The 19,556-nt window shown below is 40.0% G+C and overlaps 1 long non-coding RNA gene across 1 annotated transcript in view; it reads right to left on the bottom strand.

The window, feature by feature from the left end:
* The window catches only part of LOC118169456, a 151,656-nt gene extending 145,994 nt beyond the window's left edge, over positions 1 to 5,662 (bottom strand). The window contains exon 1 of the long non-coding RNA XR_004752115.1: positions 5,595 to 5,662. This is a non-coding gene — a long non-coding RNA (uncharacterized LOC118169456). The remainder of the gene's footprint in view (positions 1 to 5,594) is intronic.
* Between the last annotated feature and the right edge of the window lie 13,894 nt (positions 5,663 to 19,556).

The raw sequence follows: 19,556 nt of genomic DNA, 5'->3' as shown, positions 1-19,556 counted from the left end.
CCCCCCCCCCCCCCCCCCCCCAAACAGTGATTTAATTTCAGCATACTTTTAAGTCCTTTCCTCAGTCACTCCGTAAGAATGATGGGGCTTCAGTATTAAAAACATTTTCAAGCAGAAAACCCAAGCAATTACCTGTCCCTTATTTTCTACAGTGTCCTTCTTTGCAGAAGAGGAAAATGGTAGAATTAAAGAAAAGAGCAGGTCCTACTCAGGCTGATGGTTTTACAGGAACAACTGGACACATCTTAAAGGCCCCTCTCTCACAGGTGGGAGAGATGCAACAACTACATAAATAATACATGAGAGCTAATAGCTCACGGGCCACGCAGCTGAAGAGACTGAGGTCAAAACAACATGAATGCGTTGTGGATTTCAGGGTGTCCGACAGCCCCTCTCCTTACCAAAAAGTACAAAATGACTTTGTGTAGAAGGAACGGGGCAGGTGGGAGAGAGCAGGAGGCCAGGAGCCAGCCCAAGTGGCTGGCTTTTCCTGAGAGAGGGGAAACTGGCACAAGCCCATAAGACATATGCATCACAAAATAGCTTTTCTAGATACTGCATATTAGTCTTTCCTCCCAAAGTCTGGCACAATGTTCTGGGCACCTCACAAACTAGGGAAAACATCATGCATAAAACTGAAAATAGGGACAAAAAACAAAGGACAGGTACTAAGCAACAAGAAGACGTAGGAAGAACATATGGCAAAAAAAAAATGTTACTGGAACAAGAGCTGACACAGCCCATCTCGCCCTGTAGGGTAGTGCTCCTCACCCTGAGAGGCAGTGAACTGCTAACAAGGCACGGGGCCACCTTGGGCCAGGGCTACATGCGGTGATGGGGACTGATGACATTCCAGAGGCCTGGCTGAACTACTGCAGACTGTGCATAGAAGAGATCACCTGATTTTCAGAGTAAAATTGCTTGGTTTTATTACATAGGATGGCGAACTTGCCCCTAACATTTAACCTTCTCTGAAATAAAGTACCATAGAAAGAAAACATTTGTTCTCCTAACAACTTTGGGAAACAATATCACCTTCCTACACAGAAACTAAAAACAATAAGGATTTGTTTTTATTCAAGAGATCTGCTCCTGCTGCCAGCTAAGATCTCTGGAGAAACATTAGATGAATAAATCATTATCCAATAGAAAACCTGCTTATGGAAATTATATAATTTTATAGAATTTTTTATGACAACAGATTTGCACTTCAACAGAAGCATCCCGACTTTGATTTATTTGGGTAATCTGTATTTATTACAGTTTCTTATGCTTGCCATTTAAATTAAACAACAATTCCAGGCATTTACACCTGCTTCATGATGGAGAGTTTTCAGAAGCCCTTGCCTTAAGTCTACATTTTTTCTGCCATATCCAAGATAAGCTTTATGCTAGTCTGTAACATTAATTGAACACAGCCACCAACTAGAATATGAGAAGTTATGTGACAGGTAGTAAATTAATCAAAATCCAGCCAATTACAATAGTCACAAAATGAAATTTTAACTGTTGAATAATTGTCAAGAGACTGAGTTTCACGTGTGAATACTAGAGGGATTGCTTTGTAAACAACTATTTAAAATTTACCAATGGCTTGGTAAGTGCCATTTATAAAGGTGTTACCATGAAGACTACAGGTGACAAAAATATTGAGAGGTAAATGAAGAGCAATGTCACAGAGCAGAATCAGAGCAGAAGCTAGAACAATACGTGGTGAAATATGGTTGAGGTAACAAATGAAATGCTCTATGAGAGGCTGAATAGAAAACCAGCTGTGAAAGGGCAGCTTTTGGGCTCACAAGGATTCAGAAAAATAACTCAGTAACCCCACGGACTGGCATGCAGGTCCTGCTGTTCACATGGCTCAATATATAAAGGGCAGCAGCCCTATAGCATAACACAGTTCTTAAAGGCAGCAAATCCTAAGAGTTAGAGTTTGAACGAGCCTTGTCCCCTGAGAGCTGACAGAAGTCAAGGACTGCAATCAGACCAAACAGTGAGTGGCAGAGGAGAGGGATACACACCCGTACAGAAACACTAGGAGGGCAGAGATGAGGTTTAACATATGAACAGAATATGTAGAAAGCATATTTCTTCACTTCTTATCCCTGCTTTGGGATCCTTAACCTGACACTAAAACTGAAAAGAACAGGATTGTAGAGAACAAAATTTACTGTTGAATTCACTAATCCACCATCTCGTGCTGTCCCACATTCCACCAGTACACTGAGCTTTCACTGACCCTGAGAGGATGTAACCAGATGGAGAGAGAGAGTGCAGACAGTATCTCCATATCATTTTGCCAAATGTTAATCACTATTTCATGAAGCACTCATCCCTTAACAACATTCTTCAGAGTTCCTTCCCTTTATTTATCCCCTCATTCCCCCCGCCACCTTCAGAATAGTCTGGCAAGGTCATATCCGTGACCAAAAAATTAGATAAAGCAAATCTTGAAAAATCTCTACTGTTGGTACAGGTTTCCAGTGCCTTGACATTTCTGATAGAGGCAATGAATTGTGTCTATCTTTCTATAGCAACGAAGCAGCAGCTAAGAGAAGAATTTTTGTATCCATTTGCAGGTAACGGTCATTCAAAGATGGGAGATGGAGTCAGACTCCGTCAGACTCAGTATGACAGCTTGAAAGCGCTACATGCTCTGAAGCGGAATTTAAGCAGAGAGAGGTGTAAAGAGGTGCTTCACATTTGTACTTTTCCACAGAGAACATCTTTCTGGTATGCTACATATGATTTTGGTGCCCAGATTTTAAGAGAAACGTGGAAAAAAATGTAGATTTAGACAGGAATTAAAAACATATGTAAGATTCTGAATAAGGTCAAGAAAATTTCTTATCCTTCAAGTATGCCTAATGGGCAGTTACAGCATCAACAGGGGGAGAAGAATTTGATGGCAGAGCAAGTTCTTCAGTGTAGTAGACAAAGACAGGGTAAGGCTGAAATAATTGAACCTGAATCTAGGCATATTCAGACAATAAAGAGGATGTGTTATGGAAAGAGGCATTAATAGCATACACAGCATTCTACGTAGCTGAACACTAAAATCATGAATGGATGAGTTTAAACACAATATCTAGCCTAATTCAAGATAAGATGTTAGATTTAAAAGCCAGGGTGGAGGTGAATTCTATGTCACTCATTAGAAAGGTCAGACTAGATAATCACAAGTCATTTCGAAGTCACTTACAGCCTTAGTATCTACAAATCTCTGACTTACATCTCACCTCAATTCTAAGACAAGGTCAGAAAAGTTACACACTAAATTAGCGCTTTTACACACAGTCACATGGCCATATGTTCCCGAGTTTTTATGCCAAAAAAATTAGTCATTTGCTTAAAAATCTGCTTTCAAACTGTACATAGAAGTTAAGTTAGCCCACTTGCTGTATGGGCTCATTCTAATTAACAACACAGAACACAGTCCACACACACGCACAAAAAATCCATTCATGACATTAATGATCTGAAAATAGGTGTCATATATGAAGAAAAGTCTAGGGAAACTACAGCATAACTCTGACTGAAGAGTTAAATGTTTTCATGCAACATCATCTGCCCATTTGTCATTCCTAAAGTACTGGGAAGTATGTGCAGGGATTAACTATTTTTAAAAGTAAATTTGGGAAAGAACACTGTAAATTGTATACACAGAACTGGATTAGTCTCATCTAATTATAACCGTAACTCCCATCTCATCATAACCAAGTGTGCACATGCTCTAAGATAAGCTTCTATCTGCTAAATTGTCTATTTTAGACAGCCAGGTAGGAAACTCAGGAATGAAAAATCCACTGAGAACTTTTGAATTCTAAGTCACAATTGTGCAAATTGATGGAATCCAGGTGATTTTCCCTGCACACCACCATTAGAGATTTGCCCAGTCCTTACACCCATTTAATACTGCTCATACTGGTTTCCTTTTGAGAAATAGGATGCTAAGCTAGCTGGACCTTTAGTTTGCCTCTATTTTCTTGTATTCTTAAAGTATCTTAATCTGCCAATCTATACAGGCATAAATATATATTTTACTGTGTAATTGCTCCATCCTTCCTAGCTTCTGAAAATATTTTCTGCAACTATTTATGTAGACTTTTTTTTAAAAAAAAATTCTTATAGATAATTTTCCATTTACTTGGTTAATATCACAGGGGCCATATCAATACCCGTGAGAATATATACACACGTTATACCTATTAAGAAGTCAACATCTTGACAACAGTAAACAAGACTAAAATTAAAAGTGGGCATATTGATGTTTTGTAAAAGCCATTTTTCATTAAACTGTAAAAAAAATAGAAATAAAAACATAGCCAAAGTAACTGAAAGACGGAGCTTCCCAAGATGTTTTGGGACACCTAAAAGAATTTATATTAGCATCCTATTTTACAGTGAAGACTTATGGGGCTTTGTCATTAAAATACCTTATGAAATAGATGAATAATGGAAGAGGAATAAGTCCAGTGATTGGTACTTCAGAGTTTGTCTACAGATTTGCATCACAATTTTTAAAAAGATTGTAAAAGGAATATCAAAAAAAAAAGGCATAAAAATAACAGTTTTTTTTAAACAACTGCCAGGACTGTACTTGCTCTGAACAGAGCAAAGAATGAAATTAAACTTGGCTTAATATCCCCTCACACTGAATTGTAGTCTTTCCCTTGTCTGCATGAAAAACCATGACCTCTAGTTCCAGAGACCAACATCCACGCAAGTCAGAACCATTTGAAAACAGGTGAAAAAACAAACTTATAAAAGGTACAGGCCTATTTAATTAGTCATTTCAAGGTTTGCATATATTGAAAAGTAAGTTAATTTTAAAGATTGGGAGGGCCGAATTAAGACAGTGAGTGTAGTTGGAGTCCAAAGTCTAAATGAATAATTCCATGCTTAAAATTTGTAGAAGTAGCTTTAGCTCTAATGATAACCACAAAGTCAGGAAGAGTGAAACTGTGAACGTATTTCAAAGATTATTTTGTATTTTTTTTCTAAGTCATCAGCATTGCATTTTATGCCACCATCACTGTACATGGTGCTCTGCCTGCTGTGTTGGTACTTTTCGTTTCGTAAGCCAAAGCAAGACTCAAGAAACACATCATAACAAATTATCCTGGTCATATTTGCACATATAGGTAAGGCTTTTAGTAATAAACCTAAAGTAATTGATACATTGATATAATTTTCTCAGATGGGGTTGTGACTCTAAGGTTCCTTTGGATTATGGTGACTGGTATTTTTATTCTACTATTGCAAAATGACAAAGTGCTATTTCATCTGTCATCCCACATATGACAGAACATTGATTTCTGTAGGAACAGGTCAATTCCCAAGCATTTCAGAAACATTTGCAATCTGTATTTGTGTGTTCATTGGTAGAATGCTTACCTCATATTCAGACATCTTTGTAATACCAATATTTTAAAATAAACAAAAGTCTCAATGAGTTCACTTAGAACAGCAAAAGAAAATAAGATGTAAACTTATTTCCAAACAGATTTAGTAGCATATCAAAAACTAAATATTTGTTTTTGAAAATAGATTTCTCCTATGGCTTTAATTCACATAAGGCAAAGAAGTACCTTGTTTGAGCTGAAGTCAGTCTCTAGTTGACTCTTACATACGTGGATTTCTTCCCACAGAAACTGAGGGGGAGGAAAAAAAAAAAAAAAAGAGGATAGTTACTTAAAAGCATTTCCCTTGGGCTCAGTAAAATATCGTTCCTAACATCAGTTAGGCATACACTAATCTTTTGCCACAGTTTTTGCAGCTTTAAGAACATCAATATATCTATACTTAAAAAGCTGTGATAATTGTAAGAGAAACCTGAATAAAGTTACCTCATAATGTCATGAAAGAGAAGGTAAAAAAAAAAAAAAAAAGCTTGCACAGTGCATCTAAAACAATGCGAGTATGCATTGTCATTCCTTCCCACCCAGAGGAATTTAAGAATACGGGTATGCTATAGCATCAGCTACGGAAACGGAATTCCTTATTCAAGTATACCATTTTGATTGTGTTAACAAAAGCCAGGCAGATGCAGAGCCTGAAACAAAACTGTATTGTAGGGTATCAGGAGCTCTTTAAAAATTTACCTCTTCTCTTCTGAAATTACCACTACACCAAAAGGTCAGTAACTAACTGCATATTATGATCACTGCTAGCTTTAATGAAACCTTATTTTCTCTCTAATTAACACTAATAAGCTCTAGTTAAACCAGTTTGCAAAGGTATGAACCAAAAGCACCTCTTTATCATCTCAATTTTAAGTGAGATAACACATTATTCAAAAAAAAAAGTTCACCTCTTCTCCAAGTTTACTAATGGAAATAACTGAAGTCTCTAAAGATGTTAAAATGAACACGGTCCATGAAAAGCAAAGGAGAAAAAAATGTTTTAAGATAACTGCAAACCCGATGAGACTTTAGCTGAAGTTTGCAAAGAGAAGCAACAGACTGGGTTAGGACTTTCCTCCCATTCTGTACCTAGCCCATAGCCTTTCTTAGCCACCAGCTCATCTAGAGGAAAAGGCCAGAGAAGGCACTGTGGACAGTTCTTAAGGATTTCTACCTCATACCTACTTTGGTCAAATCCTAAAGAAGGATACATCTGCTGTATGTTCTTAAGCATTCTTATGAACCATTTATAGGTGTCTTACCACTTCTTTGGCTGTTAAATGTGGGAAACGTCCCTGTTTCTGCAAAACACTGAGATCTTCTCTCACACACCCATGTAAAGGATGCCCGTGATGATGAGAAGGGGAATGGGCCTCAGAAGTGATTAACTGGAATGGAACACCCCTAACAAAGAAAACAGTAATTTTTGCCTGTCCTTACTAGCTGCTTTTAGATCTCTGACTGATCCAATGCAACTAAAGACATCAAGTTTTGAAGACAAAATTCCCCACTAACACTATGTGATCTGATTGGAAAACCAAGACCTCAAAAGAACATTTTCCCCTGCCTGGAAAACAGCAATAAAATTATCATCCTAATTAATGTGGTCTTTGAGCAATTCTAATGCTTTCCAGTCCAAAGTAAAGCCACCCAATGTTGAAATGTTTTTTCATATTGTATCTACAATCTGCACACTACAGGGAAACCCACCGTGGTTTTTTATGCACTGGCACAGTTAACGATAGCAGTTTAGCTTTAGAATATATAACAATTTGAGATCAAAACTCTTATTAGAAAATTGAGGCATAGGTTCACTTTTTTTAATTTGAACAGACTGCCCCGAACTGATACAAACGTTCGTGAATCAGCTGAACCCACACCTATAAAGTTCCAGAAGACAAGAAGAGATATGAGAATGAGCTTATGAATGGGCAGCTCCCTTGAGACTGATTTGACTGCATTACTAGTTTTATTGACAAAATAACAAAATTAGTAGACATATGCCCTCAGCAGGTTTAAGATATGACTTTTAGAGATTCGAAACTGTGCTGCATATGTTTATTCTTAATTAATTCTAACCAGGTTAGAGATGAGGTCTACTCTACGGAGTAAAAGATAAGATTAAATAACAAGTGTATGAGGTCTGGAGATATCATTGCTAGTCCTATATAATACTTTCAATAATGATCAGTAAGACAGTAAAGAGAATGGTAATGAAATCTCCAGATTAGAGGGATTAGAAACATGAGCAGAAATTACTAGCAAAATGCAATTTGGAGAATCACAGGCTAAGACATCTGGGACAAAATAATCCAAAGTGCTGTCCTACACATTTTCAGTAGCAACAAAGACTGGAGCTTGATAATGTAATAAAGCAGTACAGATATATGATACATGCATTCATAGAGAGATGCATTTGTGTACTATTTACATATAGTTTAGGACCAGGACCAGGCAAGTTCTTTTTTTTAATTGGCTACAGCTGATGGGAAAACAGGGACATTTTCAAGACAGCATTTGGAAAATTCTCAAAACTGATTTTGGTCTTTAAATAAAACGCTACATAAAAATTAGTTTGCTTATAAGACTGAATGAGAGTTATGTAGTTTCAGTCATCTCCATTATACAGTCCAGACCTTACCCACGTGCTTATGCAAAAGGCCCCAGTTTATGTCTGAATGCTAAGTAGAATACCCAGGCTGTAGCAGTGTAGCTACATGCTTATTACTCAATTCTTTTTGAGTCCTTCACTAAAAATAAAACTACGAAGCAGAAGGATTTTGGAGGAAAACAACGAAAAGGAAAATAGAAAATAGTTTATTAAAAGGAGGTGGATGCATTTTTGATCACCACAGGTTAAATTAAAGAAAAGCATGGCCCAGCCCCTGGGTGTTTGAAGGAACTGGCAGTACCAGGCAGTCATGAAACAACTATTTCCCAGACTAAGGCACAGAAAGCTGTATTTTAAATCCATTTCACTGTAAGATATTCTTGACTACAAAACACTGTCCCAAGTGAAACGGCAGCATTTTTGGTCATGAGTCAGCCAGCTCATAATGAACATATAAGATAGGACAGCTGTCACCTGCACTTAGACTGACTGATTTTATAGGTCTGTCCACTCATAAATTAATTCTTGCTAAGACATTAAATTATTGACTTGCAACTCAAAGAAAAATATTCATCTGCCTAATGAAATATCTTGGCTCTTTAGCTCTTTAAAATACACATTCATCCTGTTAACTCTCTGAAGTAACAAAAAGCAATAAAACACAATTTAATCCAAAACGTAAAGAGAAGTATACAAGTTTCCTCACGTACACTAACTAATGTCACTATTTAAAATAAACACAAAGCAGAACTTCAAACATTGAGTGCCTCAGACACCTGAACACTTGTGGATTTTTTCCTTCTGCTGTGCTTCTTGAAGCTTAGTTTAAACTCCTCTTTTCCTGCACTTTTATTCACCTGATAGAAACATGACAGCTGGAAAGGTCAATGGAGAGGGCCTGACAGTGACCAGATGTGGTCGCCCCACACATTAGTGATATGCTGGCATGGCAATAAGCACAGAGGTCATTTAACTGCTTTGCCTAAGCCATGGCTCAGTATCGTCTCACAAATAAGATTTAAATAGGAAAACAAACGTGAAACAAGAAGAGCCACACAAGCCAGCTAGGCTTTGCAGTTAAGCACAGCATACGGCCGACCTGGCTTTTCAAAGAAGAGTCCATCAGGAAAAGAAGAAAAAAGCTGAGTTGCATTGAATGGCCTTCCCCTGCACAAACCAAGCAGTGTTACACCTGGCTAACTGGCACAAGAGCTGCTCCCCAAAAGCTCCCATCAACACTCCATTTGCTTACACCCAGCACACTTTGAATCAGCCTGCCCCTGTCCTGTAGGGACAGAAAAGTTAAATGGAGCAATGGTTGGGTTTGTAAGCAATGTCCCAGTGGTGTAGTAACACAACCATGGAAAGCAGCTACTTCTATAACTCTACTTGGACCTCTAAGATGTTCTGATTCATAAAAAACACAGAAGCAACATCATTACAAGAGCAGTTAGATTGTTCACCCTTAAAAAAATAAAGTAGTTACAGTAGATTTTCAGCAACTTTTCAGCAAGCTGTAATTATTTCTTTCCTCTTCTGACTAATATTGAGAACTCAGAAGAAAAACAGCAGAGATCACTTAAAGGAAAGGATACATGGTAGAATCAGCAGCTACAAAGCCAGATCCTTACAGAATCATGGGGGTTAGATCCACAGAAAGATTTAGGGCCAGTTCCAAATGTGGGGGATAAGCATTTTAAGTAGGGCTTCTCCAGAGAACATCACAGCCCAAGGGAAGAAGCTTTTCACTGAAATGCTGTAAGCACGGGAAGAAAGGTAGCTGCTGGCTTTCCTAAAGCTGAGAATGGCTTGGGGAAAATTTGATGGGAATAACTTGAAAGTAGCCTCTAAATTAAAAGGAAATAACTGTACAAGAAGAGATGAGGGGACCAGAAATGTGCAGAGGTACCTTCCATTTAAAAGGGATAGTTTCAAAAGGGATAGTTTCTTGCTTCTAACAGTGACCCTAACCTATACATGTGGGTTATCTGTGTAAATCTGCTCCTTCATGCCGTAACAGATGAGGCTCCACAGAAAAGAACCAACACCTCAGATGCCCTTGGAAAGAGATGTTTTGTGTCTGAATTTGTTGAATTCAGATAAAAGAAGCTATTCTCTCTTCACTGTGCAAGAATGAATGTAAAGATTAAATTGGATGGGTCTTGTAGCAGAAGAAATTGTGGTAATGTGATGGGCAGGTGCCAGACAGCCTGGCACAAACAGCTTGATAAAGGCTGCCACTATAGCATTGATATTCTGTCAAAACAAACAATACCTCTACACAGTAGAGAGTCAAAATATTTTTATGAATGAGACCCATCTACAAGGCCCTGTGCAGAGGCCCCTACGTTGCTCCTCTCCACACGGAGACTGGCGAGTGCCATCCTGTGACTAGGGATTTACTGCAGCCTTTGCACCCTGGGCTGCAATCCCACTGGCCCTCACAGTGGGAGGAGAGCCGTGCCCCACTGCTGGCAGATCATGGGGCTTCTTAGAAGTCTCTCTGCTGCAGGTAAGTACATTGGGATGACAAAATAGAGGGGTATTTGTTGGGTTCTTTGCTAACTGAGTGGAAGATGTTGCCATGGAGCGGATGCCATATTTGCAGAGAGATATGAAAGTTATTAATACCTACAATCTCTAAGCATTTTTAAGAAGGAACCATCCATCCTACTCAAATTTGGGAACAGAAATTCTGTCTCAGAAAAATTCCCTTTCAATACAAGAAATATTTCTTTGTGTACCGCTCTATTGTGATGTGTTGCAGGATAAAGCCAAACAGCTCTAACAAAAAAAAAAATAAAAAAAAAAATCAAGTAGCCCAGATTCATAAAGCCCGGGCCTTACCTGGACAGAGCTCCTAAGCAGGGGCACTACACCAGGCTGCAGCCAAGAAAGAGGAAAATTCTGCTAACCCAGAGAGTCACAAATGCTTCTTTACACACTCCATGTAGGTACTTGAAAAGTAAATAGAGATCAAGCTGTGCTGAGAACTGATGCATGGTTTTCTGATTAGTAATAGGGTTGCTACCCTCCCTAACAAGCAAAATGAGTGCTGTACCATCAGGTGGCTACCAGTCATTCGGAGACATCCTGGATGAATTAATCTGCAGCAGCAGATGACAAATTCGAGCCAGAACAGAGTCCCCTCATTACTCCCTCAGAAAGACCTCTGTCTGCAAAGTGACAGCATTTTTCAGAAAGTGGTTATATGAAGTTATTTTAAATCGATTCTACAATTGCATCCACTTACAAGACACTTAGCTTTCTGTGACAGGAATGACTTGACCTTGAGCAAAGCATGCTTTCGTTATTTGTAGCATTAGAACTAGAGAATTATTCCTATTTTGCCACAAGAAAGAAGCAGGTCTGTTAGCCATTCATCTTTGTATGCACCTGGTATACTTTGTCAGCTCCTGACAAAGCAGACAGCAGTTGACCAAGTTCAGCTCACCAAATTTTACTACAGCATTGCAAAGACTCAAATAATATTGGCTACTGTAGTTTGTTCCACTTCCTTTCTCCCTGCATTGCATAGTAGCCAAAAGTGGGTTGTAAGTTAATATACAGCCGGTGCTTTGTTATACAGGAACACATTCTCACCAAGTATAAATTGGCATAGCTCTTCCATTTGAGAGACTTACATGAACATGCACAAGCTGGAAATCTGGCCTATAGCCTCCAAAGCAATTGAAATCCATCAGGGCTTTGAGATGAAAGGCAGTTCCCTGAGAAAACACCATGTTATTAAAAGCAGATCCAGCTCTGCTCCAGATCTGCTCCAGTTACAGAGCAGATCCAGCTCCAAACCAATGATGTGCATTACTTCCCAAGATTTAACAGCTCCTTAACTCAGCTTCTCTGTAACATTTGCAGGAGTCCTCTTGACCGGACTGGGCACTTCCGAGCACTGATAACAAAGCAATGGAAACGAGCTAGAGAACAGCAAGAAGTCAGTGAGGTTGTATTTGCATCTCTAGTAGTTCCACCTATTGCAGTATTAAATCAAAAGAAATGGAGCCTCTGTCTGTTTGGGATGGGGGTGTATAATTTATCATTTACATGAAAACCATTAGTAAAATACCAACCAACTCATATTTATTTTCCAGTCTCTGGAGCCTTTTTTGGGGGTGGGGGTTGTATTTGGACAGTTTCTGCTGTTTTTCCTCAATCTCTGTGCCTAGATCCTCAGCCTTCCATGAATTCTTGAATCTAAATTCTTCCTCTACCTACCCACAATATAGCGAAGTAAATATTATGAGACTGATTAGGCCAATGAGTTCCACAGACTTCTCACTGCCTGGGGCAGAGAAAGATGGCAGAATTTCAGGGTCTCAACAACTATGGGTCTCCAGGTTGAGAATAGGTCTGGAGCAGCTTAAGGTTAAAAAACACATAATAAATGGAGATGAGATATGTTTACTGGAGAGAAGACCACATGGTGACCTATAGATTTAAGGTATCACTCTCAGAAAAACATGCTTAGAGGAATTAGCTACAAATCTCCAGTCCAAGTTTAGGGAAACAGGCATTTAAATGTTAGTAGAAATAAAAGCTCCCTGCTGGGCTGGGAAAGTGCACCCCCTCCTGTGCAAGTTGTTCCTTAGATCTTTCATCCAACTTTGTTAATTACCAGCTGAGAGCGGAGGTAAGACAACTCTAGTGTGGGATGTACTTCAATTATTGGAGGTTGGGCTCCTCTGAGTTTCCTATTACCAAGGACTCTGCCTTTCTTGCTTTATTTCTTCCAACTTAACTACCTTGTTCTAATTTATAGCTTTGCAGTAGCAACACTGTAGTTAAAACTGAAATGGCACTTCCACTCTAAACCTCTATTTTATTCCTTTCATTTGAGTTCATTACTTCAGTTACCATAAAAATGTGCATTCTGGCAATCCCTGTCCTCCTCCTCTCCACCTCAGCAAAAAATATTTGTCATTCCCCAAGGACACTGGACAGCTGATCATGTGCTCTCTCTTTCATAGCCAGGAGATTTGTCTTCGGTGACAGCTTCTGGAGGTAAAAGCCCACAAGGCTACTGCTGTAACATTTGCCTAGGAGAGAATTCAAGTTTTCAGAGAATGTAAAGAAACACATATTTGCCCTATATATAGGGTAGAAGGAAAGAAGAGGGGCTTTAACCTCTGCCCTGGCAGCACTTTATTTCTCTACTTCTATTTTGAGGCTTCCCAGGTCCCCAGATGACCTGCCCACAAGCAGGAAGAGAGGCCTCAGAAGTCTGCGTTTGACGGGCGCACTGAAAGGCACGCAGCCAGGCGCAGGCTGCACAAGCTCCTCAGAGAGCACCAGCATACCTTCAGCACTATCACCCTGAAGAGAAAGCAAAACAAGCCCACAAGTTCAACATGTGCAAATTCCTTAAGTCTGTGTCTTGGATTAAAGAACACTGAAAGAGAGACAAGACAGAGCAAGCTTTGTTTCCATAAAACTGTGCTGTCCTTCAAGAGACTTGAGCAGGGGCTGCTGAAATCGCACACAGGAAGATTCTTGCCCTGTCCAGTCACTGGGATTTGGTCAACTTCATTAACAGTTCTTATTTTGCATAAACACTCAATGCTATTTCATGACTTTCCCAATATTTTATCTACCAAATCCACATTTTCTTACTAACCTAAGACTCCTGAAGTGAACCAAAGACTACTTTAACAATCCATAAAATTCTTCTGCAGGTTTGTATGCATGAAGTACTGCAGAATCTCCTATCCAGTAGAGGAAAATGGTTGCACTAAAACCACCTAAAAATAAAATTAAAAATGTCAACGTTGCTGCCCTATGTGCCATTACTTATTTTTGAAAGTGCCAACTTTTCACATCTCTGTTGTTTTTTTTTTTTTTCCATTTGTTTTTGAAGGCACGGTAGGTGTCAAGGCAGAAATGGAATATGAAATCATGAATTGGTAACAATCTTGGAGGTAAAGCTCAAACAGCGGATAAATGCTACTCAGCCAGCGACAGCCCACAGACTAGTAGGTAAATGAGTTCTTGTCCCTTTCTCCAGCCTGTACTTCACAGTCAGCCCCTGGGACTAAAAATTGCCAGTTCTCAGTGCTAGCTGCCTGTGAACAAGAAGAAAAGCTGCTGTGAACTGGTTATCTCCATTATACAGATTGTGAATTGTCCTCTGATGCATCTGTGCAATGGGCATTCTGTGAGATAGGATATAAGATTAGTGGGGCTATTGGGAAATTAGAGCAATTGTACAGAAACAGGAATATTATGGAGACTTTTCAGTAGGGCTTGGCTCACACATGTTTTTCAGGGTGCAGGGGAAAAACAAAAACATATTCTACTGATTATTTCTGCTCTCTCTTCCCCTTTATTTTCATTTATAACAATTTGGAATCTCATTGTTATTATACAATTGGTTTTGCTGATGAAAATAGGTTAGATAAGAGGATTTTTAAATTTGCTGACTACCATATCAGTTCAGTGAGTGCTGTGCATAATGGTCATACTATATAAAAATCAATAAATAATTACAGCATAATGGAGATGCCTGATAATGACTTAAATTATAGATGATGTTTTGTGACTCTTAACTGGTGTCTTCAGGGCATCTTTTTTCTTGTTCTTCCCGGGATTTTGAAGGGCAAAAGCAAACTAATGCAATGATGCAAATTGCAAAATTCAGAGTTTCCAAGGCCATCCTTTGTCCATCACAGATGACGCAGCCTCTGGCATCTACAAATTAAAAGCAGATACTGTTTTTCTCCAGCCTTAGCAAGGTGTACAAGGCAATTTTAATCAACTCAGTGTCTCGTGGCTGTAAGAATGGAAATGGGACATTGATCTTTCCATCCCCTTTAGTAGAGGAAATATTCTTTCTACAGGGACTTGATTAAAACATTTCCATCATGGAAATGTCTGCTATGTGAAACAGAAGAAAGGTTTAAGCGTGTATTTTAGGATGTTTTGTAAAAACAACCTGTCTTTCAAATAAATTAAATTAATTTGTCCACTACACTCCAAGAAAAGTTTGAAATTTCTGGCTTGAGAAACAGCCACTAGTCTCAGTAGTGCCTGTCCAGATATTTGCTGTGACTTTGCAGTGATATTTAGGAACTGCAGCCCTGAGTCCTCTGCAATCTGGCATTTGTCCTGAAACAGATTGTAAGAACTGGAAGCAAGAGGAAGAACTGGTCTCAGAAACTCTTAAAAATCTGTAGATAAACATCCTTCAAGGAAAAAAAAAGTCAAACTTACATCCCCTAGTGAAGCTTCCACAAAACATCCCTATATTCTAGTAAGAATTACTATTGCTTCAGCTACTTGAATGGCTGTCACCAATTTCATTTACTCTTGCTAGAAGCAGAGCACAACATGACAAAAGCAGAACAGAGAAAACAAAATCCTGGCATCTCTGCTAGTAGCATTTTTACTGGGTAAGAATCAGTGTAATACAGACTAGTTTACCGAACAGAAGTGACCTGCAATTTTCTGAGGCATGAAAGATTTCTCTGAGGAAGTGTTCAGTTCCAGGATAATCTCAAGGCTCTCACTGAAGTGTCTGGACTAACTAGGTCTTCACTAGAGAGCAAAAGATTAATTTACCTTTGCTGCAAAGCTAGTAAGGAGGATGAGAAGAAATAATGTAGAAAATGAAGAAAAAAAAAGGATGGTATCTTCATTCTGTAATGGAAAAGACCTAATAAATACCTACAAATGGACCCAAGAGCAAACATGGCACCCAGAGATTTAAAGGTCCTCATCCTCACTTGAACAGAAGGGGAAACCCACCACAGGCTAAAGTCAACCACCACATACCCACCCAGCAGCTCTAAGCATGTAACATTTTTTGCAAGATTGGCAGCAGAGATGGCATTGTAGCTACAAGAGGGAGCCTTCACATGCATCCCATCAGTCCTAGAGTTGTGCTATCCAGGATTTTTATCAACTGTTTTCTTAGCAGAGATCATAAGACTCCCCTGGGGTATGCTGGGCAGGTTTCCCTTGCTTGAGATTTGACTGGTCCTGTTATGTTTAAAAGCTACTTTTATTTCTGTGTCTGCACTGCAGTTCACTGTTGCTAAATTACCAAGGTAACAGGATTCTTTAATATTCACAATTTGTTTCCACCAGTTGTTACAGAGTCTGTTATTCATTCCTGTTGACAGTCTCTGGCCTTCTCACTACGACTCTTATTTCCAGCTTCTCTCCTATACCAACTAATTTTGCTATTTTTTAAATAGATACCAGGAGGAAAAAACAAACAACAAAAAAACCTGAGCAGTATTAGATTAGCCACCTAGCCCAAAGTCTCTAAAGTTTTACACTGTTAATCTGAGAAACCCAGAGCTGTACCCCCAGGGTGTTTTCACATATACTAGTCCCTGTCCAGCTCCAAAAAGAGGCAGGGACATCCACGTTGCTTGGTGGCTGAAGGACCAGACACCAGTAAACACGTTGCAGTAACACACTGTCATCCTCCAGCCTCCTAAGAACAGGTCTCACAAGTGACTACCACCAAACCAAATCTCTCCCTGCCCCACAGGGAACAAGGGTGTGCTCTAACAGCAGCAGGACAGGACTACGCATGCAGGACCAAGCTGGCACCAGACCTCCACGCAGCTGCAGCGTCAGAGCTGGCTTGCTGCTGCTGGGATCAGGCTGGGACTCCTGATGCTTCATTGAACTTCACAAGAAAAGCTTGCAAGGGTCTCTCCAGATGGGAGAGAGGAAAGGAAACACCCCCCAAGCCTCTAGACTTGATGCAGGGAAAATCCATGCCCTTTAGTAAGTCATCTTCGAAATAACTGTTTCCCTGTTAGGCACACAGGACAAGAGGGCTTTGCCTGCCACCCTCTGGCTCTGGGCATCCCTGCCTTACTGTTGAGCCTGAGCAGAGGGAAAGGGAGCTTTCCTCCGGAGAGGGAACTGCAGGCACGGGAGGGCAACAGCCCTGCAGACTGGGAGGATCAGCCCAGCTTCGGCTGGAGTGATCACTGCAGCTGCAAGAGAAGGGCCGGGCGATTCCCGACCAGCCTTGCTCTCAGAGCAGAGCTTTCCATGGAAAAGTGTGCTTCCTTCTCTGAAACCAGGCACCCGCCTCTGATCCTTTGATCAAAGACCTTGCACTCTTTATTTGAGGCCACCAGTAAAATAACATTAAATACTGAGAAAAGAAAAGTGTGTATTTAGAGCTTTTCATTAAAAACAAATGTTAAAAATAAATCATCCTGGACCCCTTTCCTTCCTTGCCAACAGCATTTCTAATGCTAATGTGCCCCCATTTCCTGACTGGCTTCTTTAAGGGGGGAAAAAACAAGGAATGCACACATTCAAGTAATAAGCTGCCTTTGTCAGTTCATTGAAAATGTGCGTTTCTGTTAGTCAGCCAGGCCTTTTCCTTCACGCCACTGGAATGCCTGATTTTACCCAAACTGCTACTTTCTACACACACAAATAAGTGATAATTCTCCTTCCTTTTGAGAACTGTGCCTACCCACTGCCTTACAAGAGGCTTGGCTGCAACAACATAACGTACGCCAGGTCATTACTGAAAACGTTGCAGATAATTTCTCCGTCGTTTCCATGTTCCTATGGCAGCATGCTACAACCTTTCTCCTCCTGCATAAGACCGCAAAACAAGATTAGTGTAATCTTTTTCTTCCTGTGTCACACAAACACTGTAATCTCCTTGCTATGTCAGAAGCAAATTTCTATCTGTAAATGTCAAGTCCAACTTAACAAAAGTCACAGCAGCTTTCACTGAGTTGGTAAATAATTATGCAAGCTACATATAGAGAGAGTCATTTATTTAAGCACAAACACACTGATGGAAGACTGAGGTTCTAGGCTGTAATTCAGTCTGGCTTCTTGCATGTATTAACCACTCAGAAGCATACTCCCCTTTTAGTGAAGTTTAGGGATTAATTATAGCCTGGTATACTGCAGCCTGACACGCACAGGTCTGTGAATGACTTGAGGGGCATCTCTGCATTTGAACACTTTCAGAGCCCCTTGAGAAGAAATAAAGACCTGAACTGACACAAGTAAACAGCCAAGCGAGTGAGGCTGTCCAGCACCTCAGCAGCACCACAGCTCACAGCCAGATGGAAACCAGGCTGGCTGCAGGCACAGAGACAAGACACGGGGCTAGGACAGAGCTCCTGTAAGCCAACAGCATGGCCCTTACCTGCACGACAGCCCTGACTGTGGTCTTGCAGAAGGCTGAACCTTCAGCCTTCAACATTTTCTCCCTCTGTTATTTGTGTTGTATTATTAATAATATCTGCTTGTACAAATAGCTATCACAGCCACAGAGATGCTGGGAATTAGGGTGAGGAGAACACAAGCTCTGCAGTTTTGTGCGTTGCTTGACCCAACCCATGATGGGAGATATCTGTAATTCTACTCTTAAACACACTTGTGGGACAACTGCATCTGCAAACTCCTCATGGTGTACCAAGGATTATCAGGTGGTGTAATTCTGCAGAGATCCTTCATCTTTATCTAGACTTCCACTTCATCAAAACTAATCTTGAAGAAATATTAAAAATACATGTCTTAATGGTTTATCCTCTTTCTGGATAAATCCAGTAAATAACCATCTGGCATGTGGAATCTGATTTCTATTAGCAAAATAGGCATGGAAGTGGGGAACCACATTTTTCCTGAAGGCCCCACAGAGAAAAAAATCGTAGACATTGAACGCGTTTCCAGCAAAACAAAATCTTAAATGCCATCTAGTGTTTGTAAGATGCAGAATAAGCTGGTGGCAGGTCATGATCCAAGGTAGTCAGAAGGTGTTCTGCTGTTAGCATCAGCAAGGCAAAGACTGTTGGAATCACACATCTGATAGGACCACACCAAAAGACATACATGTTTTCTGAAAACTGAACATGTTAGTGAGCAGTCAGCAAAAGCACCCTGCAGGCACTACACGTTCAGGTTTGGATTCTACCTCAAAGGCAGCTTTACGTCACATAAACTTCTCCCTCAGGAATGACCATACTCCATATAAAGACCAGATCTGAACGTGCACCAGCTTTCTCCTTTCCCATCAAAATCACAGGGTGTTTCTGCTGGGTCCCCTATGTCACAACGTGCACAGTCAAGCCAGTTAAGTGCAGCAATTAGATTACTCCTTGCTCACCAGGAAAAGACTTCTTAAAACCTGATCCAGTGGTACTACTTGGAGAAAAAAGGTACTGGAACTCTGTTTTAGGGGATGTTCCTACCACAATTTCTGTAGGTGTTCTGTAAGTTGAGGTCTCAGTTTCTCTCGAGCAACCCTTGCAGTGTATGCACTTCACAGGGAAAATACGTGGGAGCACAAGCAGCAGATGAGGGTGGTTACAGCTCTGCTGGAGGCTCTCAGATGACAAGCTCAATGCGAGGATCTGCAATCAGTGAACTAAAACACAGCGTGGTGAAGAACAGCAAGCTGATCTTCTGTCCCCAAGTTATTTGTTGTTAAGGAAGATTGTCTATTTTTTGCTGGTTTGTTTTCAGGAACCTACTCTTTAATTTATTAATACCTTCAGCAGCTTATCTTCAAATACTTAAAACTGAAA

Source organism: Oxyura jamaicensis, chromosome 6, assembly GCF_011077185.1.
Source record: "Oxyura jamaicensis isolate SHBP4307 breed ruddy duck chromosome 6, BPBGC_Ojam_1.0, whole genome shotgun sequence".
Classification (NCBI taxonomy): domain Eukaryota; kingdom Metazoa; phylum Chordata; class Aves; order Anseriformes; family Anatidae; genus Oxyura; species Oxyura jamaicensis.
This window is presented reverse-complemented; position numbering and strand designations above follow the sequence as displayed.